This window comes from Sciurus vulgaris (assembly GCF_902686455.1).
Source record: "Sciurus vulgaris genome assembly, chromosome: 15".
Lineage (NCBI taxonomy): Eukaryota > Metazoa > Chordata > Mammalia > Rodentia > Sciuridae > Sciurus > Sciurus vulgaris.
In genome coordinates, this window is record NC_136476.1 from 23964735 (window position 1) to 23992498 (window position 27764).

The 27764-nt window shown below is 36.3% G+C and overlaps 1 protein-coding gene and 1 pseudogene across 4 annotated transcripts in view; both read left to right on the forward strand.

The window, feature by feature from the left end:
• Positions 1 to 27764, forward strand: part of RCL1 (RNA terminal phosphate cyclase like 1) — a 156695-nt gene that overhangs the window by 95981 nt on the left and 32950 nt on the right. The gene's annotated exons all lie outside the window — the stretch shown is intronic.
• Positions 7752 to 9652, forward strand: LOC306644839 (deubiquitinase DESI2-like; annotated as a pseudogene). Its single transcript has one exon. The product of its transcript is annotated as a deubiquitinase DESI2-like (transcript).

Here is a 27764-nt window from a genome sequence, read left to right on the forward strand (position 1 = left end):
TCTACCTGCTCTGAAGACACTTTGCAAGTGAGTTATACTTCATTAATTATCACCTGGAATAAACTGTTTACAATAGGCATTTCTATTTTTTATGTATAATAGATATGAAATATTCAGGAAATTGACTAGATGAAATTCTTCCCTCCCCCTCTTCCACAGTATCCCCATGAGTTTTGGGGGGTGGTTGTTTACTTTTGAAACACAAGAGCTTCTTTTACCTTTTGAGAACATGGAAGTATATTGATATTGGGGTGGGCAAGAGGAGAAACTACATCATAATTTTTGCCTCTCTTGAACAGCCAGTGAGTAATCTGGGTGTATTTGTTTCACTGGAGTTTTGGTCTCAGAACATTCTCCCTGAACATTTTTCTCTTGTGAAATTTCTTATTCCAAATTCAGTGTTATTGTGTAGATAATTTTTCTGCAATAAATTATAAAGTTAGACCTATGAAAGAAAAACTTATGTCAATGTCCTTGATTTTAATCTGTTAGCTAAATTGGGAATTAAGATTTAAATTACAGTATAGTATTGCTTTGCCCACAAGCCCTTCCCAGGCTTATCTTTCCTCTCTATGATTTTAGGCCAAAGGGGAGGAAAATGGAAGAGAAAGTTGGAGTAAGCCTTTCTACTTCCTTCCTTGCTTTTCAAACATAGTTCCCTAAGGAGTGTTGTTTGCTGAGTGCCTAGTCTGAATTAGGCATTGTGCAAGCAATATCTCATTTAATCTATGCAGTAATGCCCTACAGTAGCTGTAGCTGCTGCTATTATCCTCACCTTCCTGATGAGAGTATTGAGGCATGGAGCTTGTAAGTGTGGAGCCTCACTTACCCAGTTCTATTTAATTCCCAAATGTTCACTCTTCACATACATGGAATGCAATAGGTACATGTTTGAACATCCGTACCTCAGTCTCACACCACAGAGGACAGTGGCTGAGTGATACACAGAACCCAGCAAAGGTTTAACTGAAGAGAAGGGAAAACCTAGTTTTAGGAGAGAAAGAAGGAAGGAGGGGGAAAAACAGAAGAGAAAAAAAAAATAGAAATGAGGCTAAGGAAAGAGAAATGGGCATTTGGGAGAATTTATGGAAGAAGGGATAGGAAGAATAAATCAGAATCCTGCACTCCCCCCAAAAATCAGGAAGAACCACCACAGTGATGTTGTTTTATATGTGGGATATTTCTAGTTCTTTTCATTGGAAGTTCTCAAAATACTTAATATTCTTCTCTAGAATTTTTACCACTTTGAAATTGAAGGTATTCTTATGAGAATTTACTCATGGAAAGACTAAGAGAGACTGTCACTAACTTGTCTCCTTCAGTCTTTTCTGACACCTGATTGTTTCCCTCTTTATTCTCTTTGATAATCACTGTGTACTTACTGTGCCCAAGTACTATGGGATAAATTATAAAGAGGAAGTTACTTATATTGTGGAGGAAAAAAGATACATGCACAGAAATATCTGATACAAGAAATAATGGTAAAAACACATTATTAGATATCTCCCTCTATCAAAGGGGAAAACAATCTAATGAACCAATTCACACTGAGTTTCTGATGACAAGTGTGGCAGGTGGGAAAGACATTGGTGGTGGTGCTAAGGTCAGTAGAGGTCATTTTGCCTCCATTTCAAACGTTAATTTTCAAAATACATATTTCCACATTGTTTTTTTTTTCCTGTAACCAATTCTGAATCCTGAGAATCGGTGTTATTTTTTATTCTTATTGGTTATTGCTTATATAGGCAAACTATTGATTTCTGCATTGTCTGTTCAGCCCATGATTGGTTGGTCTTGATGCTTTGGACCTGTGGCAGCATGTTATAATGAAGGGAGCCCGTGGCAGAGCAAAACTGCTGATGTCATGGTTGGGAAACGTTGAATGAATAATGAATACATATACACATACCCCTTTTAGGGCATGCCCCTCATTACCTAGACCTCCCACTAGGCCACTTCTCAGTAGCACCAGAAGCAGGAGGCTAAGCTTTTTCTTTTTTGGCAGTACTGGGAATTGAACCCCAGAGGTGCTGTGCCACTGAGCTACATCCCAGTCTTTTTAATTTTTTTATAGCTTTATTTTATTTATATATTTTTTAATGTGGTGCCACGGATCAAACGTGTGGCTCACACGTGCTAGGTAAGCGCTCTATCACTGAGCCACAACCCCAGCCCCACTTTTTTATTTTTTGAGACAGGTTGGCATCAAACTTGTAATCCTCCATCCTAAGCCTCCAGAGGCCAAGGTTTTAACACACGGGCTTTTGGAGGACACTTATCCAAACCACAGCATTTGCCAGGTCATTAAATTATTTTATCATCGCAAATGGGTTTTTAGTTGATTCTCTGAGATTTTAAAACCTAAATATTTGCAAATAATCATGGATTTTTCTTCCAATATATTTAGCTTTCCTTTTCCTTTCTTATTCCATTGACTACAATGTTGAGAGATACTGGTGGCAGTACATTTCTAACAGACGTGCTTTTAATGCTTGTAAGTAGTTTATAGCTGGATTTAGTTTTAAATCAAAGCCAATTAGTCTTTAAACAGGAAATTTAACCCATTCACACTCCTTCTGATTACTGATGTTTCTTCCTGATCCCAGCATCTTGTTTTGCTTTCTAATTTTAAAAAATTATTTTCTCCCCCACCCCCATTTGTTAATTTGGACTGGTTGAACTTTGTTTGTTTCTTTTTATTCTCTAGAACAGTGTTTCTCAAACTGTGTTCACAGTACCACCCACATCAAGACTGGCATTTGTTAAAACTACACCTTCCTGCATTCCACACCATGCCTATGACTTTGTAATTTCTGGAAATCAGGGTCTCAGAATCTACATTTTAAAATAAATCAACCATGTTATGCACATTAAAATTTGAGAAACACTACTTTGGCATTTTGAAAGCTTACCCTTTTATATCATTTTTTCTTTTTTATTGGTGCATTACAATTCATACATAATAGTGAGATTCATTGTTACATATTCAGACATGCACACAGTATAATAGTATAATCAGTATAATTACTTTTTTCCCTTATCTTCTCCAAAATTTATTGTCATTTATATTCTTACTGACTACCATTGTCACTGGAGTGTGATGAAATCTCAGTGTAGTTTTACTTTGCAGTTCCCTAATTGCTGAAGATGTGAAACACTTTTTCATATATTTGTTGGCTATTTTTATTTCTTCTTCTGAGAAATGTCAGTTTAGTTCGTTGTCCATTTATTGATTGGGTTATTTGTTTTTTTAATGTTAAATTTTTGAACTCTTTTATGTTCTGGATATTAATCTTCTGTCAGAAGAGTACCTGGTAAAGATTTTCTCCCATTCTGTAGGATCTCTCTTTAAGCTCTTCTTTCCTTTGCTGTGCAGAAGCTTTTTAATTAGACATCATTACATTTATTAATACTTGCTATTCTTTCATGAACTTTAGGAGTCCTATTGAGAAGTTCGTTGCCTGTGCCTATATAGTTGAGTGTTGACCCTATGTTTTCTTCTAGCACTAACTGTTTCTGGTCTCATTCCTAGGTCTCTGATGCATCTTGGGTTGACTTTTGTGTAGGGTGAGAGATCGGATCTCATTTCATTTTTCCATGTATGAATAGTCAGTTTTCCTAGTACCATGTGTTACAAAGGCAGTCGTTTCTCCAGGGTAGGCTTTTGGCACCTCTATCATGGATGAAATGACTGCACTGTTCAGTTTTTTGTACTATAGCTAATATAATAATGTCTCCAGCAGTACATTTTTGGCTTACAACTGCTTTGGCTGTTATGGGTCTTTTATTCTTCCAAATTAATTTTGGGACTGCTTTTTCTAGTTCTGTGAAGTTTGTTATTGGTATTTTGAGGGGGATTGCATTGAAGATGTAGATTGCTTTTGGTAATATGGCTACTTTAATTCTGCCTATCCATGATCATAAGAAGTCTCTCCATTTTCTAGTGTCTTCTCCAATTTCTTCCTTCAGTGTTTTATAATTTTCATTGTAGAGGTCTTTCACCTCCTTGGACAGATTTAATCCTAGGTGATTTATTATTTTCTTGAGGGTATTGTGAATGGCATTGTTTTCCTGATTTCTCTTTCATCATATTTATTATCACAAAATCATTCACTATGATTTTGGCTTTGACTTTGTCACATACAGCCTTTAAAATCTTAAGGTAAGTTCCTTATCCTTAGTTTTTCAGTATTTTTTTTATCATGAATGGGTGCTGAATTTTGTCAAAAGCTTTTTCTGCATTTATCGAAATAACTATGTAATTTTGGTCTTTAATTCTATTTATGTGGTGAATTACAATGTTTGATTTGTGTTTGTTGAATCATCCTTGTATCCCTGGAATGAAACCAACTTGGTAATGATGTACAATATTCTTAATGTGTTGTTGGATAATATTTGCTAATATTTATTGAGAACTTTTACATCTATGTTCGTTAAGAATATTGTCCTGTAGTTTTCTTTCTTTGGTGTGACCTTATCTGAATTTAGTATTAGGGTGATACTGACTTCATAGAAAGAATTTGGAAGTGTTCCATGCCTTTTTATTTCATGGAATCATTTAAGGAGCATTGGTATTAGTTCTTATTTAAAGGTCTGGTATAATTCAGCTGAAAATTCATCTGGTCCTGGGTTTTTTCTGCTTTGTTTTGTTTTTGTTTTTGGTTTTGTTTTGGTTGGGGGAAGGGGTTGATTGGTTTTATTACTTCCTTTATCTCATTGCTTGTTATTGTTCTGTTTAGATTTTCTGTATACTCTTGGTTCAATAGAAATGTATCCATATATTTAAAATTTTCCAATCTGTAGGAGTATAAGTTTTGAAAATAGTCCCTAATGATCCTCTGAATTTCTGTGATGTCTATGATGCTATCTCCTTTTCATCTCTATTTATTTAATTTGGGTCTTCTTTTTCTTTCATTTGGTTTGAATTAGTGTTTATCAATATTTTCCATCTTTTCATAGAACCACCTCTTCATTTCATTGATTCTTTGTGTTTTTTTATTCTCTAGTTCATTGATTTTTGGCTTTGTTATCAATTATTTCCTTCCTTCTACTGGTTTTGAAGTTGGTTTGTTTTGGTTTTTGTAGGTCTTTAAGATGCATTATTAGGTTATCTTTTTTGAGATCTTTCTAGTTTTCTTATGCAGCCACTCATAGCTATAAACTTTCCTCTTAGAACTGCCTTCATAGTGTCCCTGAGGTTCTGGGATGCTGTATCATCCCTCTCATTTGAGTCTAAGAAATTTTTAATTTCTCACCTGATTTCTTCTGTCACCCATTCATTGTTCAAAAGTGTATTGTTCAATCTACATGTATCTATATAATTTCTGTAGTTTTTCTTGTTGATTGTAATTATATTTCTTTATGATCTGATATGAGGAATTACATAAATTTCTTTTTTGTATTTGCTAAGAGTTGTTTGTGGCCAAAAATATCTTCTATTTTGAATAAGGTACCATGAGCAACTGAGAAGAAAGTAAATTTGGCTGTTGTTGGATGGAAAATTCTGTATTTGTTGGTCCATTGATTTATAATATTTTTTGGGTCTGAAGATGCTTTACTATTTCTGGATGATCTATCTATTGGTGAGGGAGAAGTATTGAAGTCATTCAGTTTTATTGCCTTGGGTTCTGAATTTTGAAGTCTAGTAGTGTCTGTTATATAGTTAGATGCACTAATATTTGAGGCATAAATATTTATCATTATTATATACTCTTGGTGACTATTCCCTTTACCTTTATGAAGTGACTTTGTCTCTTCTGATTAACTTTGGCCTAAAGTCTGCTTTGTCAGATATGAGAGGATCTACTCAGTTGTTTTTGGGCTCCATTTGTGTGAAATATCATTTTCCATCCTTTTACTTTCAGCCAGTGGCAGTATTTACCTGCAAGATTAGTTTCTTGGAAACAACATATACTTGGGTTTCATTTTTTAATCCATTTGACAGTCTGTCTTTTAATTGGAGAGTTGAGACCATTTATATTCAGTGTTATTATAAAAGGTGTTTATTAATTCCTGCCATTCTGATTTATTTATAGGGTTTAATTCAGTTATATTTCTCATTTGCTTAGTTACTCTTCAAATGAGCTAAGTCCATTCGAAAGTTCTGGGTTTTTGGGGGGCTTTTCTTGTTTTTGTTTTTAAAATTTCTTCCATATTTAGCATGTTTTTTAGTATTTTATGTAGTGCTGGCTTAGCTTAATAGTCATTTTTTTTTAAAATTTCTTCTTATCCTGAAAGGTTTTCATTTCTCCATCTTCTGAAGAATAGACTTGCTGGATATTGCCATTTTAGTTGACAGTTATTTATGTTCCAAGCCCTGCTGGATTTTAGAGTTTGTGCTGAAAAATAAGAAGTCATTCTGATTGGAACTTGAGAGTTTCATTGGGTAAAATCTGATCCAGAGAATTAGATCAATACATCCTTAGGACCAGGTAGAGGAAGTGCTCTGCTAGACTCTGAGTCTCAGGGGCCTCCCACGAATTCCACTCTCTGGGTGGGGTCACCCTCCCTCCATATGTCTCACTTACTCTACCACCCAGGATTACGGCCTTCTCAGGATGAGTGCCCAAGTGTAATAACCCTACCTTGCTCAGAAGCAGCACTGCTGTTTCTTGAATCCTGAGGCACAGAGCAATTTTAAAGTGCACCCTTCCTCTAATCCACCTCTAATCTTGTTTCCCTTTATATTTCTAAAACAAAACAAAATAAAGTAAAACAATAACAAAAAAAGCTTTACCAGGTAGGGTTGTTTCAGATTGATATTGAGAATTAATTAGTAAATATCTACTTCTCCCTCATGAAGATTAGATGCTTTTACTCGTCCCTCTTCCTTGTCTTTCTTCTTCCTGCTTCTGCTTCTACCTATATTTTGTTAAAATTTTTTTAAACATTAGCTGTTTTATTTATTATTGTTGTTGTTATTATTATTAATTATTATGATTATTTGTGTGTGTTAGTTACTAGGGAATTGAACCCAGGGGTAATTTACCACTGAGCCACATCTCCAACCCTTTTTATTTTTTTATTTTGAGACAGGGTCTTAGTTTCTATTTTCCTGAAATCATAATTTTTCCAGCATTTGTTGCTGTTTTTGGTTCTCCAGGAAGGAGTCTCTGAGTCAAAAAGGAATTTTATTAGGGAGTGTTTTGGGGATTCATAAAGAGGAAGGGAAGGAAAAGAAATCTCTTTGTGATGCCTTCCTGAGGGATTTCAGCCTACATTGTCAGGAATTCTGAATGTGGATACCTTTTCACAGGCATTTCATATAGTTCTAAAAAAATGACTGGACTTCCATATCCTCAGGTAGAACAATCTTGAGTGAGGGCCATCCCAGTTAGGGGATGTGACCCCAGATCTCTTGGCTGAGGTAGTCTCTAATTGCCTGACTGCTGAGGGTTGCCAGCAGAGGGTACTCCCATTAGGTGGAAATAATAATTCTATTTTCCCCAAGGGGCAACCACATGAGACTTCACAAGTATGTTATCAACAGTTAAAAGTAACTAGAGCTTTAGTTACTTGTTTAATTATTTAGTTAGTAGTTTAATTATTTGTTCTTCATGGTTTTTTCTTATATTCTTTTCTATTGTGTGGCTATAGGTAATTATTTTGGTTAAAGTTCATAGGTTGTAAACTTCTCTGTCTTCATGTAGTCATTCAGACCAATATTGAGTTTTTTAAATTCTAGCAGTGATATATTTGACTTTCATGTAGCCTTTTTAAAAATTTTATGCCATTGTGTATAAAATTTCAGACCTTGGTATCCTCCATTGTAATTTCTGGCTTTATAAATTTACCTATTCTAGATGACTCATCTAAATTTAGTAATACAATATAATATTTGCTCTTTTGTGTCTGCTTTATTTCAGTAAGTATAATGTTTTCATTGTTAGTCCATGTTGTAGCATGTATCAACATTTCATTCCTTTCAAAAGCTGGGTAATATTTTGTTTTACATATATACATTGTATTTGTTCATTCATCTGTTGATGGACATTTGGGGTGGTCCTACCTTTTGGTTGTTATAGATAATGCTGCAATAAACATTGATGTGAAAATATTTGTTCAAGTCCCTGCTTTCCTTTCTTCTGGGTGAGTATCCAGAATTAGAATTTCTGGATCATATGGTATTTCTGTTTAATTTTTTTGAGAAACTGTCACACTGTTTTCTACAGAGACTACATGATCTCACAGTCCCACCATCAATTCACCATGGTTTCGATTTCTCCACACGCTCATCATTATTTATTTTCTGTTAAAAATTGGTATTTCATTATGGTTTTGATTTGCATTTCCTAATGAGTATTATGTTTAATACTTTTCCCTGTGGTTTATTGGCCATTTGTATATCATCTTTAGAGAAATATCTATTCAATTCCTTTGCCCAGTTTTGGATTGGGTTGTTTTGTTATGCTTGTCATGAGTTGTAGAAGTCCTTTATATACTGTGGTTATCAATCTCCAGATCTATGATTTGTGAATATTTTCTCCAGTCCCACTGGTTTTGGAAGCAGAATAGGAACGTCTGAAGGGGAATCCTTTTGGAGTATGCAGATCTTCTTTTCTGGGTTCAGAAGTACAAGACAGATTTGCTGGGGCACTGTACCATTCCTCAGGAAGTAGTATCTTCTTTGGTAGTCTCTTCTCAGAAGCTCTACCCCAAGTCTAATTTTGGAGCAAAATCCATAATCACTCAGAGAGAAAAGAATTAGCTATTCCCACTTGTATCAGGATGCTTTCAGCTACAGGTCTCAGATCATCCAAATGAAACTGGTTTACACAACAAGGAACTATCTTGGCTCACTAAAAGCAAACTCAAAGAAAGAAGGATCCTTAGGACTGACAGGTCAATGAAGAAGCTCAACAATGTGGCATGGATCTGGCCCTGTCCTGGGACAGGAGTTGATGACACTCCTGAGTGGTCTATACTTCAGCCCTGACTGCTGGGACTGGACCAGGCTGTAAGCTTAGTGTCTGCCTGGCGTAGGCCCCCTGAAGTGCCCTGCAGGGTTGGCCTCCATTTCTCAGGAAGACGGGGTGGCTTCTCCAGGATGAGGCAGTGGCTGTGGGGAGGAAGATGGGGGCTGACCAGTTAGTTGTGCTCCACATGAAGATCTTGCCCTGGATGAATGACTAACACCTCGTCGACTGGAACTGAAGTTTTCCATTCAGAAATTGAAGTATGTGGCAGAGAATTTGCTTATGGTGGCCATCCTTTGTCTCTTTCTGTAATATTTGAAATTTATCCAGGAAATGCTTCTGAAATAGGAGAAACATTTAAATTTAAAAAAGCTTTTGTTCTAGGGAGCAGTGACTTCCTAGAAGAGGATACAGAAAAAAAAAAAATTGTAGAACTGGGAAAAGAATATAAAAGTACTGCATATTATTTGATGCATAAAAACTGCAATCACTTTTCTTCAGTTTTATCAGATACTCTTTGTGAGAAAGAGCTTCCTCATTGGATCAATCAACTTGTCTACTTTGGCTCCGGTATACACTTCTACAGAGGTGCATCCTGAAGGAGTGGTTCACTGCCGCAGTCCTGCTCTCTAGTGTCAGCTCCAGGAGGAACTGGAAGAGGCCGAGGATGTCATGCATCTGCTGCCATGGCTAGCACTGCAGCAGGTTCTAGATTCAGGCACCACGCTAAACTTTAGCTGTCTCCAAAGTCACACCTTCAGAACTGTCTCTAGCAGTTAATATCATTAGAGAAAAGTAAACAGTGTAAGCATCCTTTGGATATTTTGCATGCATTGTTGGCTCTCCCCAAAACCCCAATTTTTCACAGAAGGATTTTATTTGTAATGAAAAAAAAAAACAAAAAACAAAAAAAAAAAAAAACACTTGGCACAGGACAGAGAACTTTGTGTGAAGAAGCTGCTCTTGTTTTTTTTTTTCTTTTTTTTAACCCACTTATAAATATGGATTTATTTCTTGTTTTATGCAAGCTCTGTTAAGTTAGGTTTATAGCATTTTGTATTGCTGGTTACAAATCCTGTATGAACTTCTGCCACTGTGAAAGAAGAAAATCTTCATCTTCAAAATTAGACAGGTAATCTTTGTAATACTTCCTGACATTTACCAGACCTATGGCATAAATAATAGGCACACAATAAGGTACTTACTTGTTATATTACCATCACCTGCTTAAGAATTGTTTTTTAGATTTGTATTTTTTTGTTAACATTTTTGACACCAGGATTCAGAGAACCAAACTGGCCTGATATGAAGGAGTGCACACAGCCTCCAGGGTTCAGCACCCTTGGTCAGTTCCCAGGAGCCCAGGGAACAACTGGTTTCATTCCAAATATCCATTCTCCTAGGCAGGATAGTGTTCTTGTATCTGTCTGGTTTTAATGCCTCTGATCTATAATTAAGATTATTTTTGTCGAAGCCAGTTTTGTAACTGGTAAGTATTTTTGCATGTGTTGGGGGAGGGGCTTCATTTTTTATTTTAATACATAATAATTTCTTCCCCACACAGGATTTTGTTGACGGGGTAGGAATATCCTAAAGTGGTAGAAGTACGAGTAGACATTTGACTACTTTTAACTATTCAGGCTACCTTTTATACTAGACCTTAAAAACTAGTGTCTAAAGAAACACACCTCAAAAAGGTAATTCTTTGGTATTTCATCCTGTTTTTATATACCATATCAGAAAGAGTATGTCAGAGTTTGTTAGTTTGTTATGGGATAATAATAGAATGCCTATTCTCATTGAGTATTATGGAAATCATATTTGCGTGTCTTAAATTCATCTTTCTATGCTCTTTCAAATGTATGTTTCTTATCTTACATGCCCTAAGACTGAAATTGTCACCACAGATAAATCCTCATTAGCAGGGAAACTGCTCACGTCTACTCCCAGTTTGACTTTTGGATGTAAGAAGCAAGTCATTATGTCAGTTTCAATTTTTCTGCCTTAAGAATGATCCAAGGCTTCATGTGTTCAGCTTCCATATCTTCAGCTTTATGTCTTTTGTTAGTTTTAAAGTTATTACATTTATTTAAACTTTTAGATTCCATTGTTTGTTATTGCTCTATGTGAGGATACATATCTTTCAGTAAACTACATTTTTAACATTTCCAGTAACAAAACAGAACAAAACAGAAGTTCAACAATGTTATCAAAGGCTTGGTTTCTGTTGGTTTCTTAAGTTTTTTCATGTGTGGTATTGGTTTCATGCTAAGGCTGACTCCCCTCTGTTGTAGGTTGGTAGATACTGACACTCAGTTCTGCCTACTTTCTTATGTCCATCTAGCAAATATCTTGTTATCTCATTGACCAGTTTTAAGTCACATGCACATGCTTGAATAAATCAAGTGACATAATTTCACTTAGATCAATGATTCCCATCCTTGAAGCTGAGAGAGTTGGTCTCCCCAGAGCTGTATCATTTGTTTTGGTAAGGAGTAGAGCAAAATGAGGTATCATTAGGAAGAAGAAACAAGTGAATGTTGGTAGGTTATTCATATGTTGACTTTGGCACTGCTAACACATTACCAAGCTGATGACTCAAAACCAGCTCTTTCTTTCATATATTGATGTTTCCAATCTTGAGGCACTCTAGAAATCTCATGGTGTTTTACTTAGCTTTATATCACTGTGACCAAAATATCCAACAAGAATAACTTAAAGGAGGGAAAGTTTATTTAGGACTTATGGTTTCAAAGGTCTCAAGCCACAGTATGCTGACTCCATTGCTCTGGGTCCAAGGTGGGCATCATGTGGGGAGGGTCTAGCAGAGGAAAACTTCTGTTTCTGGTGGGGTCAGGAGGCAGGGAGATGGCAGGCAGGAAGAGGCCCCAGAAAAGATGCACCCTTCCAGGTCATCCAGTGACCTACCTCCTCCAGCTATGCCCCACCTGCCTACAGTTACCACCCAGACAGTCCATTTAAACTCAGATGGACTGATTAAGTTACAGCTCTTGTAATCTAAGCATATTACCTCTGAATATTCCTGCATTAACAGGAGTTTTTTGGGGACAGCTCACATCCAAACCATAACACTTAGGAAACTCATTCATATCTGTGGGTGTGTTTCCTTCTTTATGTGTTTTAGGCTTACTAGCTTTTACTGTCAATCTATGTTATATCTTCCAATTGTTTCTCAGTCTTTAGGAAATCTGGAAGCACTCTTTCTGTTTGCCTTTTTAGTTATTTTTGTGTTTACATTCTTTTCTATCATTCTAATGGGATACTGGGAATGAAAAGAAGCACGTTTGGTTAGCCATATAGAACTGGAGGTCGACGTGCTTCTAATTTATTATTTTTCTATCTCCTTCCTGAATTAATTTGGCTTAAAACCCTCCATAGCAGTGTTTATTCAAATTTTGGTCAACAGAGGTACTGGTCTGTGAACTTCTTGTTACTAATCTACAACAAGGTAAGTATAGAAAATTCAAGAGGGAATTTAGAAATAATGTTTAAAATGACATTTCCATGACATCATGGACATGATTAGTGTGCTCTACCTATTGGGTAGAGTAGAGACAACTTGAGGAGTTGTAGAATTCACAAGTTAAGTTGCGTATGGCATGTCTGGATCTGAGTCATGTGCAGTAGTCATGTGCTATGTAAAGGTTCATAACTGATTGGGAAAACACAGCAACAAAGAAATGAGCAAAATATGGCACTTTTCACAGAAAATCTGAGAAGTGTATCTATTTACAATGTGACTGTCTTCAAATCTGGTAAATAAATCTACTTACTTATTTATATGTATCAGCATAGCTATATTTTCTCATCCTATTATGAAGACTAAATAATTGTTTTTCCATGAATTATTTTAGCCATTTCCCCTTACCTGTAAATGTTTTCTAGACCAATTATATCAACCTTAATAAAATGAAATGTCTCATTGTGAAAATTGTTGGGCCCCAGATCTGGTGGGTTTTGGTGCTTTCTACAGTGGTTAAGTGTCATTTTGTTTTCCATAACTGAATGTCACAGACTGGGTAATTTATAATGAATATAAATTTGTTCACCATGTTTCTGGAGGCTGTCCCAGATTGAGGGGCAGTATCTGGTGAGGGACTTCTGCTAGTGTAAATGGTGAAAGGCATCACATGGGAGAGGGAGAGGGAGAAGAGGAGTGAGGACCAAACATTTTTATAACAAATCTACTCTCATAATGTCATTAATTCATTCATGAACTCTTATACCTCTTAAAGTTTCATCTTCTCAACACTGTTGTATTTAAGATTAAATTTCCAACACATGAACTTTAGGGGACACATTCAAACCATAGTAGTAGAAGTTGAGCCTCCTCAGCTGAATTATTTTCCTTCAGAGAAATTTAATTCACCTCCATCTAGTTTTCTCAGTCCTAACTTGACTTAGACTTTTACACAATGATATTCCTATTGCTTTAGTTTTTAGTCTTAGTTTCCAACTTGGTCTTTTGCTCATACATTTCTGGAATCACAGTTTCTCTTTCTGCTTTCCTATATATATATATATTTTTTTTTTTTTTGTACCAGGAATTGAACTCAGGGACACTCAACTACTGAGCCACATCTTCAGGCCTTTTTTTGTATTTTATTTAGAGACAAGGTCTCCCGCTTTGCTTAGGGCCTCACTTCCTAAGTTGCTGAGGCTAGGTTTGAACTCATGATCCTCCTACCTCAGCCTTCCAAGTGCTGGGATTATAAGCACGCACCACTGCAGCTGGCTTCTACTTTTCAATCTATCTTCCAAAGTTTTCTGGACATGAATGGCCCAGGTTTTTCAGTTGTTCAGTCTCTTCCTTGGAGTCTTCAACTAATTTCTTTATCTCTTTTGGCACATTTCTTCATTATCTTATTTATGCCAAATATACTTCCTTGTTCTTTCACCTAGTTCTTGATAGCTCTAAAATAATATTTGTTAATGTCTATTGCAAATTTCCTATGTGAAACAGCTTTATGTTAGTTGTTTCTCACTGGAGGTTGGCTTCTTATTATCCATGGGGTTATATAGGGTTATATAGCCTATAAGAGGATTTGAACCTAACTAGCTGGATTTAAGCACAGATATCCTTAGAGTCCATCTGCAAAGTCACTTCAGTTCAGGTTTTGGAAAATGCGTCATGTTTTGTGAAAGAGTAAAGTTATGCTTCCTATTATATTTTAAATATTTTTATAAAAACATCTAATACTTTTTTTCAAACGTCATTCAATTTGGCCTCTGAAGATGGCTACAAATCTTCAGCTGAATTTTTTAAAACTATAAGGGGCAGGTGTGTGTGTGTGTGTGTGTGTGTGCGTGCGTGTAGTTTTAATGGATATCTTTGAGACTACAGCTTTATAAGTATACTTTGGGTCATGGCTTTAGAAGTATTTTCTATAGTTCATCCCTATCCAATTAGCACTTTATCACCTGGAAGAGTTATGTGTAAAAACTAATGTATAAAATATTAAGTAACCAGTCTTGTTACTGACCACTAAATTATATCCAGTTTTAAGGGTCCCCCTCTCTATAAGAACTGTTTAGTCTGTAGTTCATGTTTAATGTCCATTCTTTATCCTTGATATAACCTGATTGAGAATCCTAAGTGCTGTTTTTTTAAAAAATGGCTTTTATATGTCTTATTAAAATCTTCTTGTAACATAAATATTGCTCTCTTTGATTTGCATTCTTATGGATATGATGACTTTCTTATGTTGCTTTGGGAGAAAATTGATGACAAACAGGTTTCTATCCCTGTTTACTCATTTCTGTGAATTGCCAGAACTTTATTATTTTCTCTATCTCAACATACCTCATAATCCTTTACATATATTTTAAATAATAAAAAGGTGTAAATCTAGGGAAGAAAATATTGATGAAAAAACACAGATGTTCTTGACTAATTTTTCACTAAATTATCATTGGATTGTATTTGTTCTCTACCCATGTAAATTCCCTGTTGGAAAAGAATCAAGGTAATTTTAGATCCAGTTGGCCAAATAAATTAGCTATATTCTAATATGATGTGACCCAGACTTCTGAATTATTTTTTGCACCAATTTGGTAACTCATAGAGAATGTTGTTTAGCATCTAAGTTTATAGGTGAAAACAAACCTTGATGGACCAGTAAGGTAGCTGGAAATACTTCAGTCTGGTAAGTATAATTAGTTCCAAATGAACTTGATCTTGAGGAACTATATTAGAAATAAAACGATATTCATATATGTCATCTTAAAAAACCTAACCATTTGGAATCCTTTAACTAAAATTGTTTTCTTAATGGAAAGTACAAAGGATAGGTATGTTTAACTTAGAGTCAAATCTAGAACCCACCTGAGTAGGTATGGGGGTGACAGATAAATGTAATCCCATGGTAGTTAACTCTTATAAATTGTGGTAGCTCTACAATGTTGCTGTGAACACTAAAAAACCAATTCTGGATCATTGCTCTTAGGGGAAATACATGACTCGGTACCTGTGAGTCTGCTCACAGTATTGTTGTCAACTGATCAATATGTAACCTTGTTTTATGTGTGTTTCAGTTTTGTTCGTTTTGTGGTGCTGGGTATTGAATACAATACCTCAAGCACTCTAGGCAAGTGCTCTACCATTGAGCTACATCCTCAGTCCTGTCTTCTGTTTAAAAATATCTTAATTCACCATGTATTGTTGATTCATTAACATTGGCCTACTGACCAACAGCACCTTAACTCCTGCATGAACAATACTGAACACATGTATTTTCTTCATAAAGCATACCAGCCTCCTGTGAGCACTAGGCAGCACTTCAGCTCTACTTGGGGGCTGTTTTAAATATCAAAATCACCAAAAATGTGAAAAGCATAGTTTTCATTAACTGTGAAAAGAACACTTATTTATAGTATAAAAACTGAAACAAGAAGGCAGAACATCTCTTTGTTTTCCTTACTTTGGAATGTGTATATCAGCTAATTAAAAAAATTTTTTTCCATTCTGTGCATGTCTGCAAATGACTGCCAAAGCTCTTTCACTATGATTTTAGGGTTAAAAATAAATTTATCAATTGGGTAAATTCACAATGAATCTTCTAATAATGAGGATTGACTTTATGTCAGACCAATAGTAACATACTCTTTCCCTTTAAATATACACTCACTCAAAACACCTATTTGGCTTATCACAACACCAAAAAAGTGAGTTTAGGTTGGAAAGTTGGGACTGAATGAAGAAGGCATAATTTTAAAATAAAGGGAGAGACATTCCAGTTCCAAATATACATAAACTTCTGAAGTCTTAAATTTCTTATAACACTGTTATGATTCTCATTTGTTATTGCTTTTGGTCATTTTTGATACATGTTTCCTTGCAAGTCACATATAAACACTGTGTGTTCTTACTGCTATATGTCTAAAGGACCATCCTACCTCTTGGTTGAAAAAGTTACTATGAAGTAAAAATACAAATAATCAACAACAACCAAAGAGGCAAAGTTCATGAGATGGAATTTCAAGGGGATATTTGGTTTAATTTATATGCAATTGTGTTCAGTTTGAATTTCCTTAAGTGCAACACAAATTATTTTAGGGTTACCAGTGGTCTTAGAGTTAGTCATTCTATTCTTCTCAGCTAGAATCTGTTCGATTTCTGCTATGTGGTAACCCCAGGGACTAAAGTACAACATCTTGAGGAATACAAAATGGTGCTAGGAGAAGACAAAAACTATCCAAACTGCTTAAATTTTTGTTCTGAATGAATTCCAATCCTGCTAAGTCATTTAGCTCTCTCAGCTTTGTTCTCACAGAGTGATTCAGAGTATTTTATAACCTCTTAAATTATAACTCTACATCTCTTCCAAATTGCAGTCATCCATTTGCATTGTCCTTTAAAATCTATCTTACCAGGTCTTGTCTCAAAATGCTCATAAATGGTCTTCAATATCTTATACCTTTTAAGCATACTAATCCACTATCAAGCATAATTGTATTTTGCCCTACTCTCAAGAAAAGCCCAATACCTTTCACAACATTAGCTCATGTATCACCAACCAATATTAATCATTGACTGCATCCCAGGCACTATGTTAGGCCAAAGATCACAGTTGTCTTTTTCACCTTAAGCGAAAGAATCAAAATTCAAATAGGGACACAAAACTTGTGCAGTTTATAATTCACCAAAGTTTGTCATATGTGAAAGCAAGTGACAAAAATATATTTGCATTAACTATACGTGGAATAAAAATGGGCTTAAAATCAAGTTAATTCTGTTTACAGAAGTTCCCAAATTCTAGGTCACTAAAACAATCTTCTCTGATAAATATGCATACTTTACATTTGTTCAGATCCCTACGTAAATGTAATTTTAATATATTATCAGTTTACATAAATTTTCTTTCTATGGTATTTTGTTGTTTTGTTTTGCTTTTGTAGACTGTCATATGCAATTAAAATTCCTGCTTCTGTTGAAATTTTAATATATTTTAAATGATAAACAGATAAAACAATAAAAAAACAAAACAAACAAAAAAATGAATGCAGAACCAATCTGCTTATATTTTCTCTAAAGAAAAGAAGCTGTGTGATTCCAGCTCTGAGGTCAACTGTACCTTCTTGGGTCAGGCACTTATTCTCTTTGGGTCTCTATTTGTAAAACGCAGGTGTTGAGTTAGAGGAACTACATTGAGATTTTATTATTCTGTTTTAGGGACCTTTATACTGAATTAAGTATATATTGAAACTGGCAAATAGAGATATGCCAAAGATCAATGGTCATCAAGAGTTTAGGACTTCAGGACCAAGCATGGTGGTGTACAACTGTATTCCCAGTCACTCGGGAGGCTGAGGCAGGGGCATCCCAAGTTCAAGGCCAGTTTTCAGCAACTTAGCAAGAGCCTGTCTCAAAATAAAAAGTTAAATGACTAGAGGGATATAGTTCAGTGGTAGCTTGACCCTGTGCTCAATCCCCATTACCAAAAAAAACAAACAAACAAAAAAATAAAAAAAGGAGGAAAGAGTTTAGGGCTTTAAAAAACTCAGTATATGTTTGAAAGACTTCATTACAAAGTTCTTAGATAAAGAGATTTTAAAAATGCTAAGTATGCACCCCATATTATTCCTAAGGAATTTGCACATTATCTCCTTTAATCCTCACAAAATTGAGTTCTGTTATTTATGATCACCCCCCCCCCCCCACACACACACACCTTTTTAAGAGAAGGAAAGCAACACCTGAAGAGATCAGGTAATTTTCCTAAGGTCACACAGCTACTAGTTGCCAGAGTTAGTACTTAACCTGGGGCTAGTGGATTCCAAAGCCTACATTCTTCCTTTGTGTGCTAAACTGTATTCCAAAGAAAACTTTAAAGTTTAATGTATTTGTCTTCTGAGGATATTTGTGCTCAAGAGCCAAAGTGACTCTTTTTTTTTTTAGACCTTTATTTTATGTGGTGCTGAGGATCAAACCCAGGACCGCACACATGCTAGGTGAATGCTCTACCATTAAGCCACAACCCCAGCCCTCCAAGGAGATTCTCGAAGATACAAGTGATTTATTTAGATGGATGAAGTTATTACATTGGGGGATTTTTCATGTTCCTAAAATTCCGCTAACTTTCATTATCTTCTTCTTTTTTTTTTTTTTTTAACTCTTCTCTACTTAGCAACTTTTCTGTACTGAGCATGTATATTTTAAAATGAGAAAATATGATAAGTATATTTCTAGATATAATGAATCAAAATGCAGTCTGTAAAAATAAAAATAATAAAAAAATACATTTTCAGAAAAAAATTATACTATTTCAGATGGCCATTCTTCTCTTTGTGAGATAGGTATGCTCTGATTTTGTCAAAGACAAAGAGGCAACAAACTAGAACAGTTTGAACCCTGGTAAAGCCCTTCTGAAAGAAGTTTGGAATATGTTGTTGAAAGAAGGAAAGCCGGAGGGCAAATCAAGCCTGCTGGTAAAGATAAGGAGAGTGTAATCAAAGACAACTTTAGAAGCCCTATTTTTAGAAGAGTTCATAATTCTTAAAACTGAGTGAATGGTATTTTACTGAGAATCGTAACAAAACCAGCATGACAGGAGCCAGGAGAGACTTCTGGAACGTTAACACCTTTCAGAAAACTAGATGGTATACCCTGAGCATAGTGTACCGTAGCAGTTATAATTTAGGACACACTGGCAATGGCAACGTGATATCTTGGGCTCCCTCACAAGGTCACAAGTGTGGAGGGACTGCTTATACTTTAATAGGTGCTTCATCTTATGTACAGTTGGGTTTGGCCAGGAGAAAGAAGTCTAAATGTTTCTCCACACTCCTTCCAGGCCCTTCCTGGAAACTAGAAGTGACTTTGTTATGGGGTTCAACTTAAGAAGAGACCAGTCACCACTGAGAAGTCCAAACTTGAGAGTCTTTATTAAGCTGGCCAGCTGACTGTCTCACACAATGCCCCAAAAAATGGCTATTGGGAGAACAGCCCCGACCACAGGGCTGTAGGGGTTCTTATACCAAAAATTACATTAATCATAAGTGTCTTGTTGCTATGATTCAAAATTATACATCAACATCATGAGATCATTGACAAAGGAGGGAGTGGGGAGTGGGTCACCTAGGTACAAACTAAAGAATGATTACTAATAACCACATTATTACGTTTATATGGTACATTGGTTAGGAATGATTAGTAATAACCACATAATTACCGCTTACATGGTACATTGGTTAGGAGCAACAGAGTTCAAAAGAGAGAAATTTTTTATCACATAGGAATTGTCATTTATGTTGTTAAACATGTCACACCAAGTAACTGATGATGGGCACAGAGGTGGGGTGTTCCCATGGGAGAAACTTATTTCCTACATAACATGGAGTCTCAGAGCAAAATGGAATCTGTTTAGTAATTTCCCTTATAGTCTGGCCTGTAACATTCTCATGGAGCCAGATCTGTCAGCCCATCACAACTTCAGTTCTCCATGTGGCTGGAAGCCTTATTAGTTTCTAGTACCAGTTTCCAGTTCAGTAGGCCATCTTTTTGACTGTTGCCAATTCTCTGGTTATCTTTTCTGTACTCAGATTGTTTTTCAGCCCTAGTCTTCTCTTGCTCCTTATACTCCCTTCATCTGACAAACAGGGGCTGTGGGGCCAAGCTGCCACCTGTGACTTTATCTTATCACCCTCAGGGGTTTAGAAGAAAGTAGAAGTATGGGTTGATGTTTACAGGTGCCCTCTGCTGGTTGTTGAGGACTCAACCTCAAAATTAAAGTCTGGAAATAGAGTTTCTCTGTGGTTTAATAAAAGAATTAGGGTGGAGACACTAGCAGACAGGAAAAAACAAAACATAACATGTCTCATTCAGATACTGCTGAATTATGTTTGGCTTATGTGGCTTGCAGTGGGTTTCAAAGGGGCAGGGAATTGGGCAGTTGCCTCCCAAGGGATATTTGGCAATGTTCAGAGACATTTTTGGTTAACTGATAACTGGGACTGGCAAGGGGGGATTATTCCTAGCACCTGGTGGGTGGAGGCAAGGGATACTGCTTAACATCCTGCAGTGCATGAGAGTCTTCCACCACCCAAAAAGAAATATCCAACTCCAGTATAGTGAGCCTGCCTTAAATAGCCTGATATAGCTGAAATTAGACTAACAAAAATCTGAAGTTTTAGCCTGGCCTGGTGGCCTGCACTTTAGCCCCAGTTACGAGGCAAGCTGAGGCAGGAGGATTGTTTGAACGCAGGAGTTCAAGGCCAACCTGGGCAACAGAGTGGGACTTCACTCTTTTTTTTTTTTCCCCAGGGGGTTGGGTGGTATCTAGGGATTGAACCCCAAGGTACTTAACCACTGAGTCTCATCCCCAGCCCTGTTTTTTATTTTATTTAGAGACAGAGTCTCACTGAGTTGCTTAGTGCCTTGGTTTTGCTGAGGTTGACTCTGAACTCTCTATCTTCCTGCCTCTGCCTCCTGAGCTTCTGGGATTATAGGTGTGTGCCACTGCACCCAGTCAGAGAGCTCACTCTTAAAAAAATAAAAAGAAAAGGAAAATAAAATTGGTGTTTGCAATGATTAGAGGTTAGGCTAGTGATTTTCAACCCTGGTTGACAATGGAATCACATGGAAAACTTTTTTATTTCAGTATCTGTAAGGAATCCCACAGAAACCACGCCGAACTCTGGAAATCACATAAGGGAGTTTATTAAGCAAACAGAGTGTCTCCCTGCAGGGTAAGAGAGAAAATGAGAGGAAAAGAAAGGGAAAGAGAAAGGGTGTGCACAAGAAAGAGTGTGAAAAGTGAGGAGGAGAAAGTAAGCAAGTGTGTAGGAGAGAAAAGCAAGAGAAAAGATGGCGGGGTAGCTACCGAGAAGCAGTTGAATTCCGCCAGGCTAACAGGGGACCAATAACGGAGAAGGATACTTGCAAGCTGACTGATGAACCAATAGCTAGCTAGGATGTTCACAGACTGACAGTAGTTGGGAGGCGGGGAAATGGCTGCAATGGAAAGGGCGGGAAGAACAGCTTTGTACATTACAGTATCATGTATCAGTAGTTTATATTAATACTTGGCTCTCATCCCAATAGAACCCAATTTAATTCCTGCTTTGGGGTGTGACCTGAGCATCAAAATTTTTAAATCTTCCTTCAGAATTAAACCAGAAACTGTGCAACTTCTAGAAAAAAAATGTAGGGTCAACACCCTAGCTTTTAGGCACTGGCAACGACTTTCTCAATAGGAACCTTAAAGCTCAGGAAATAATGCCAAGAGTAAATAAATGGGATGGCATCACATTAAAAAGCTATTCAGCTAAAGAAACTATTAGTAATGTGAAGAGAAAACCTACAGAATGGGAGAAAATTTTTGCTAGCTACTTTTCTGACAGAGCTCAAAAAACTACACCAAAAATCAAATAACTAACTAATAAATGGGCAAATGAATTATAAGATATTTCTCAAAAGAAGAAATACAAATGGTCAACAAATATATGAAAAAATGTTCAACATCATTAGCAATTAGGGAAATGCAAACCAAAACTACATTGAAATTTTATTTCACACCAGTGAGAATGGCAGTCATCAAGAATGCAAATAATAAATGCTGGAGAGGATGTGGAGAAAAAGGAACACTTTTACACTGTTGGTGGGACTGTAAATTAGTACAAGCACTATGGAAATCAGTCTTGAGTGTCCTCAAAAGATTGGGCTTGGACCCACCATATGACCCAGCTATACCAGGTCTCAGTATTTATCCTGAAGAATTAAAGTCAGCATACTACAATGATACATGCATACCCATGTTTATAGTGGCACAATTCACAACAACCAAACTATGTATCCATTACATCAATGAATGAATGGATAAAGAAAATATGACACATATACACAATGGAGTTTTATTCAGTCATAAAATGAAATTCTATCATTCAGAGGAAAATGGATGGAACTTGAGAACATTATGTTAAGCTAAATAAGTCAAACTCAGGTCAAGGGTCATATAATTTCTTTCTTATATGGAAGCAAGAGAGGAAAAAGGAAAAGAAAGGTGGGGATGGATCTCCTGAAAAATCAAAGGGAGATCAATAAAGGAAAGGGACCAAGGAGTAGGAAGAAGGGAGGGAGGGGAAAATTGCTGGTGATATTAGCCAAATTAAACTGTTTAAATTGTGTGCATCTATGACTATATAACAACAAATCCCATCATTCTGTATGACTATAATATACCAATAAGATATGTGGAAAACAAGAAGAAGAAGAAAAAAAGACTTTTAAGTCTTCCTACATGACTTTAAGATTCAGGCAAAGTTGAACAATTGAGGTGGTCCAAAGCTTCACATTTCAGTTGTGGAATCGGCCCTGGAGGATGTGGTATCTCTGTTACAAAGGGGCAGAGCTGGGTAACCTGAGATCTCTCGAGGAAGATAGGTGGTTTCTGACTGCCAGTAGCACCACACTTCCAAAGGAAACTTAGAAAAATATCTTATGACTTGTTTTGAACTCTAAAGTTCTATGTTCTGTCTTTAAGTATTACTTTCAACCTTTTTTTCCCTAAAAATGATACTTTTAGAAAATTCAAGTTGAAACATAAATTAAAATCATGAGATACTACCACATAATTAGTATACCATACTATATATTGTAATTTTAGTATATCTAAAAGCAAACCAACCAACCAACCTGACAATACTAAGTGATGATGAAGATGCAGAGCAACTAGAAATCTCATAAATTCCTAATAAAAATGGAAAATAGCACAGCCTCTGAAAAACAATTTGTCAATTTCCAATGAAACTAAACATACAACTTACAGTGTGAACTGGGAGTCCCACTGCTGGGTAATTATTCAAGAAAAATTAAAATGTATATTCAATGAAGCCTGATATGTAAATATTTTAATGTCTTAATTTATAGTTTAAAAATGAGATCAATGCAAATGTCCTTGAACTGGTGAGTGGATCAACAAACTGTGGAAACATCAAACAATGGAACACTACTCAGTAGTAAAAGTGAATAAGCTACTAATACACATAAGATGAATGGATCTGAAATGGATTATGCTGTTGCCGCCCGCAGCAACAATCCCCCGGTAATTTATTGGAGGTGGACTGGAACTGAACTACTTCTATTATCTTTATCTGGGCGACTTCCTTGCTTACTTGCTTGTTCGCTAGTTTATAGAGGAAGAGAGGCTTTGCTTACTTTTAGTTTTAGAGGAAGAGAGGCTTTGAGAGGAAGAAAGACTTTGCTTAGAGGAAGAGAGCCTTTGCTTAATTTTAGAGATGCTACTCTTTCAGAGAGGCTATGCTTATCAAAGGTCTACTGCTTCTTAAAGGTGGGTCGCTTCTTGGAGGTGTGGGGTGCGGCATCCGGCCTGCGGCCTGCAACCTGAGACCTGGAGGTGTGTTCTTAGTCCCATGTTCTGTGATCCGGGATCTGCGATCTGGAGGTGTGTGCTTAGTCCCTCCTTCTGCAAACTGCAACCTTCATTCTGCGATCTGCGACCTAGAGTTGTGTGCTTAATCCTGCATTCTGCAATCTGTGATCTAGAGGTGTGGCTTTAGTTCCGTGTCCTGCCATCTGCAATCTGCAACCAGCGACCCCTGCGTTCTGCGATCTCCCCCCAGGAGAAGAGAGTGTCTTATATACCCTAAGGCAGCCAATCAGCTTAGGATAAAGTAGCACAGTTGGAGCATGTGCCACGGGACCAATTAAGAATAAGGAACATCTGTTGACCACTAGCACAGAGGAGACATTAACTAATCAGGCAAAAGTAGATCACGCCGTGTTAATACTAATCATGCGCCACCTCTTGGCTCAATGCCAGCCGCCATCCTAGGGCTCTCTGCATTATGCTAAGTGAAAGAAGCCAGCCTCAAAAGCCTACATACCGTATTATTCCATTTACATGAAATTCTGAGAAAGCAAAAGGATTAAGAGAAAATGAGATCAGTGGTTTGAGCGATTGGGAATGAGGACAAAGGAGTAGCATGAGGAAAGTTGATGTGGTGATACAACTGGCTTATGTGTTGATTTTGGAGGTAGTTACATGACTTACTGTACAACAAAATGAAGTTTTATTATGTGTAAATTTTAGAAGTGACTAAAAGAATACATAAAAACTCAAAATATATTTGAAAAAACAAGTAGAAAAAATAACAACAAATCAACCAAAATCCCATATCCCAAAATAATGAGTGTGGCATTTGTTTAACATACTTTCAGGTGTTTTTCTATGCATAAAAACGTGAAAAGAATAAATAAAGAGAAATAGAAATTATGCTTTAAGGCTTATGTATGAATAGAATTATGTTATAGGTAATACCATGTTTAATTTTAATTGAATTTATACATAAAATCTCTATAAATAATATTTTAATATTTAATTTTATTTGAATTTAACTGAAGAGAAACTATAGGGTTGATGAACTTCAAATGTTTTGGGTTTTCTTTTCCCCCACAAGAGATAATTTCTAAAAATTTTTGTCTAGGGTTAAGAAAATAAATTAAAAAATCATTGAGTTGTAGAATGGCTATTATCAAGAACACAAGCAATAATAAGTGTTGGCGTGGATGTGGGGAAAAGGCACACTCATACATTGCTGGTGGAATTGCAAATTGGTGCAGCCACTCTGGAAAGTGGCATGGGGATTCCTCAGACAACTTGGGATGGACCCACCATTTGACCCAGCTATCCCACTCCTCGATTTATACCCAAAGGACTTAAAATCAGCATACTATAGTGATGCAGCCACATCAACGTTCATAGCAGCTCAATTCACAATAGCTAGATTGTGGAACCAACTGAGATGCCCTTCAATTGCCGAATGGATAAAGAAACTGTGGTATATATACACAATGGAATATTACTCAGCCATAAAGAAGAATACAATTATGGCATTAGGTGGTAAATGGATGAAATTGGAAAATATCATGCTAAGTGAAATAGGCCAAGCCCAAAAAACCAAAGGCTGAATGTTTTCTCTGATAAGTGGATGACAGATACATAACAAGAGGGGCTGGTGGTGGGGAGGAGAAAAAAATGAAGGAACTTTGGATGGTGTAGAGGAAAATGGGGTGGGAGGGGGTGTGGGACAGGAAGACAGTAGAATGAAACAGACAGTATTACCCTATGTATATATAAGATTACATGAACAGTGTGAATCCACACTGTGTGCAACCATAGAAGTGAAAAGTTGTACCCCATTTTTATACAATGAATAAAATGCAGTCTGTAAAAATAAAAAAAATTTAATAAAACAAAAACTGAAAAACAATCATTGAGTTGGGAAATTTCAAAAGAAAATATGTTTAACTTTAGACAGTATTTGGATTGACTCCCTGTTAGAAAAAAAATAAAAGTGGTAATGTGAACTCTTACATTCACTCCCACCTCCCTTCATATTTACCTTGTGATTTTTGTTGCTTATGTATTTTGACTTTGTCAGAAATGATACTTGCATCCTTTCTTACAATTATTTTTCTCCCAGTTTCGCTTTAATCCAATATTTAAAAGACTTTGGAGATTTCCATTAATTCTTTTACCATGACTTTTTCAGTTTCTCAGTTTATTTTGATTCAACTTTAGTTGGCTGGATTACATAGTTGTTTTTGGATATGAGATATCATCCAGGCTCCTATGTTCTTGTAGGAATATTCAGAGGTAAAATGATTATGAGAATTATAACCTAATCAGTCCATCCTAGTTTGAATGGACTAACTGGGTGGTAACTGTAGGCAGGTGGAGCATGGCTGGAGGAAGTGGGTCGTTAGGGGTGTGCCCTAGAAGGATTCATTTTCCCTGAAGCCTCATCCCATGCTTTTTCTGTTTCCCAGGGACCATGTGGTGAGTAATTTTCCTCCCCGTGTGCTTCTGCCACAATGTTCTGCCTCATCCTTGGCCCAGAGCAATGGTGTGGCTGTCTATACATTGAACCTCTGAAACTGTGAGTCAGAATACACTTTTCCTGCTCTAAGTTGTTCTTGTCAGGTATTTTGGTCACAGAGGTGAAATATCTAACACAATAGTTGAATAGTTTTTCCAAGAAGAATTTCATAGGTGGTGTAATACCTGAGTTCTCTACAACTTGAAAAATAATAACTTCCTGTTGCCTTTAAGAAATAACTTTGCAGTCCATAATATCACCAGGATATACTTTTCTTTAAAACCTGATAAGCATCACTCTCTTGTTATACTATGAAATGTTGCTAAGGAGTTTCTAAGGTTAACTAGATAATTCCCCCTTTCAAGTATCTTTCTTTTTCAAATTACAACTGTTTCCAATTTCACTGAACTATACCTCATTCCACCTCTGTTAAGTGCTGCTTTCCATCCATTTTTCTGCAAACCAATAGTATAGATATAGGTCTAGGGAGGAATCGAGCTGGGTGGGATTGAGTGCAGTCTTTAGTTGGATTCTGCTGTGCCTGCTGAGATGTTTGTGGAACCTTCCCCTTCCAAGAACTTTTACTCACCCCTCCAACTCACCACAATATCCTGGAAAATGACAGCTCTTTCTGTCTCTGCAAACCCTGACTTAGACTTTTACCTGACTTTGTGATGTAGCTCTTACTTCATTTATAAATTAAGGATGATTAATCAGAGTGTTGTTGTCTTACTTTTCCTTAGTGGCGTGCTTCTGGGTTTTCCTGCATTAGCAGCCAAGTTTAGAAGTTCATGACAGAAGATTAATCTTTGCCATGTTTCATTATATATTTAGTAAACTTTGTAATTTTTTATTTTTTAATTTCAGTGACATTAAGAGTGAAGATTCTGCATTTCTGTTTTGTACTATCTTTGCACAGAAGTTTGTCTGTCCCATCCCTTAATACCTGAGTTCAGTTTTTTCTTATAAAAAGAGGAGTAAAATTCTTAAATGATAAATGATTAAATGAGACCTCCTAAGGGAAATTCTGGCTCCCTCTCTAAATTATTGTGGGCCTAGGAATCTAAAAGTGGTTTCCTCTACAGAATTCTGTGATTCATTTTTCTGATTTTAAGGGCTTAGAGGTAGTATATTCCAGATGTTGGCAAACTTTTTCTGTAAAGGGCCACAGAGTAAAACATTTTAGACTTTGAAAGGCTTACAGTCTCTGTTGTAACTACTTTAATCTTCTGTTATATGACAGTATTTACATGTAAATGGACATTGTTGTATTCCAATAAAATTATAGTCATTGAAATTTCAATTTTATTGAATTTTCACATCACAAAATATTATTCTTTGGACCTTTTTCAACCATTTAAAAAGTGTAAAGCAAAATTTCCAGTTACTCTGTGGCTAGGGATTGAAGCAACCACAAGACTGCTTCTCAGTTTTGTGAAAGAGGGAATTCATAGAAATTCAAAATTGAACAGTCAGAGAAACTCTTAGAAA